The 2,510-nt window shown below is 28.2% G+C and overlaps 2 protein-coding genes across 2 annotated transcripts in view; one reads left to right on the forward strand and one right to left on the reverse strand.

Moving 5' to 3' along the window:
* LOC126894073 (uncharacterized) overlaps positions 1 to 2,510 on the forward strand; it is an 18,512-nt gene that overhangs the window by 14,127 nt on the left and 1,875 nt on the right. The window lies entirely within an intron of this gene.
* LOC126894076 (uncharacterized) overlaps positions 1 to 2,510 on the reverse strand; it is a 79,484-nt gene that overhangs the window by 6,087 nt on the left and 70,887 nt on the right. The window lies entirely within an intron of this gene.

Here is a 2,510-nt window from a genome sequence, read left to right on the forward strand (position 1 = left end):
ACAGTTTTAACGGTAAGAATAGAACATATACGTTTTTATTTTTTTAGGGCTAAATAAGAACTTTTCGAAAATTTTTGTATATACACTTTTTATAGAAAAATTGTATACCTACAAAAAAGGTCAAATAAACTTTTTCGCAAAAGCTAAAATGTTTGAGATAGACATAAAAAACTAAAAAATCACCCTTGGGGGGGGGGTATTTTTTAACCCTCTTGGGGCACGTCTTAAAGTTGACCAATCGTCTCCAAATTTATTTTTTCATGTATTCGAATAATTCTAGGGGGTGGCACTTTGTAATTTTTAAATTTTATAAATAAGGGACACCCTAATCTATATTAAACAGCTAACTATCATATCAGTCTTACTTTAAGAACTATTTAATTTAAGGTGAAAGTAGAAGTATAACCCTTTGTATCACGGTTGGTAACGAATAGTTACGAACACCGTTGCAAAAGATTAAGGGGAATTTTACAAAAAGACAGTTATCTTGATCACGGTTGATAATGCGGAGGTTATGATCACCGTTGAAGATGAACTGTATTATGTAAGTGGTGGAATCTAACCCTTTGAATCACGGTTGGTATAGCGTTATTACGAGCACCGTAGCAAAGGATTAAAAAAGGAATATTTAGGAAAAGCTAGTAATCTTGATCACGGTTGATAACGCGTAGTTACGAACACCGTTGAAAATTGTATATTATAAATATTAAGATGTAAGGAAAAATATAGAAACTTACTCAATGGAACGGCGAATGAATGAAAACTAGTCGGCAATTAATATTGCAATCACTAGTTAAACGCAGTTATTAATTCACATATAGAAAATAAACTAGTAGAAAAAATTTTTAGAATTATTAGAGATATTGTACAAGTAGTGACGCTGTACTTTATACTACCCGTCACCACCTGAGTAGTGTAGAACGATCGCCCATTGATAATTTATTTTTTAATACCCTCCAATGAAAAAAATGCGTATTCTAAGTCCCTATTTCATTTTCGACTTCCCATTAAGACTGATATGTAACATAAAATAATTTACCAACATTATGATAAATATAATAAAAATTAAAAAAATACATTAATTTATATTCTTTTGAATAAAGGTTGTCGAACAGTGCTGTCCAGCGGACTTTCTTGCAACTGTCATACAATGCTAAAGCTGTAGCGTAACGCTACATCTCTATATTCACTTTATTCCCTAAAAAATAAAGAAAAACATATTTCATTATCGTAAAATACAACGTATTAAGAAAATTGATATCAATATTGTTTATTGTCGGCGTTTCCTAAAAATCTTAGTAGATTACTATTATTTTTGTTTATTAAGAGTTGTTCACCCAATAACTCTTAATTATCAAAACAATTATAATATTTCCAAATAATTAAAATTATTTTACCATAATGTAATTTTAATGTAAGCATTCTATTAGTTATAGAATATTTATGAGTGTAATAGTTAGGTCAAAACTAAATAACAATAATGTTTTACATTAGGCTTTACCTAGCTGGGGTAAACAGACTTGATACCTTTCGGGCCTCACCCGCCTACAGCGTATTAGGTCCTTCAAGCTGTCCTTAAGGGTAGGCCACTGATTTTAGTAAAAGTACCCGGCGTAGTCGGGCACGATACGCGATTGTTAAAAAAATATAACTCGAAAAGTAGTTTAGCTGAAAAATAGTCCCACGTATAAACTAAATAATAATATATCTACAAAATACTAGGTGTATTACATATTATTATATTTCATAATTACCCACTAATTATTATTCAAAACAACAGGTAGGTAAGAGAAAACTTCATAATTATTAAAAATATTCTTTAAATGCCGTGCTATAAGTAAAAACAATATAAAATTAAAACAAAATTGACATGTGCAAAACAAAATCATATCTTACAAAATACTATGTACGTGGACTTAAAATAAAATTTCAAAATGCCAACAGATTTCAACGAAACTTTCAGGGTATCTTTGGAATGTCTCTAAGTAATTCTGGTAATAATTTTAGGTTTTAAATCGAAAAACGCTGGCAGCAATGACCGTTTTCGATAACATATTTAAACGCTTATAGTATGCTAAAAAAATTTTTCTCGTTTTTGCAAAAAATTTTCATGAAATAACGTTATCAAGTTATTTCATAAAAAAAATTAAAAAATTAGACATCGTAAAGTAATTTATTCAATATTGGCTAATTTTTCAATGTTCTATTATATAATAAGATATTTGTGAATAAAATCAAAAAAAAATTATCCATCAGAACAAAAAAAATCCAACTACACAACCATTTTCACCATCTTTCATTGTACACTGAACAGTAAAAAATTTTTAGAAAATTGCCCTTTTGTTCAGTTCAAAGTATAAAGAGCTTAGCTTATTATAATTAAACAGCTTCATATCGAAGCTATAATTATTGATAAATTATTCACAATTACTTTATTTATCAATAATGCTTTTAAAAACGTTATCTAAAAAATAATAAAATAATAAAAAAATATATTATAGTAAAAATAT

This window comes from Daktulosphaira vitifoliae, unplaced genomic scaffold (genome assembly GCF_025091365.1).
Source record: "Daktulosphaira vitifoliae isolate Bord-2020 unplaced genomic scaffold, ASM2509136v1 Scaffold_1, whole genome shotgun sequence".
NCBI classification, from domain to species: domain Eukaryota; kingdom Metazoa; phylum Arthropoda; class Insecta; order Hemiptera; family Phylloxeridae; genus Daktulosphaira; species Daktulosphaira vitifoliae.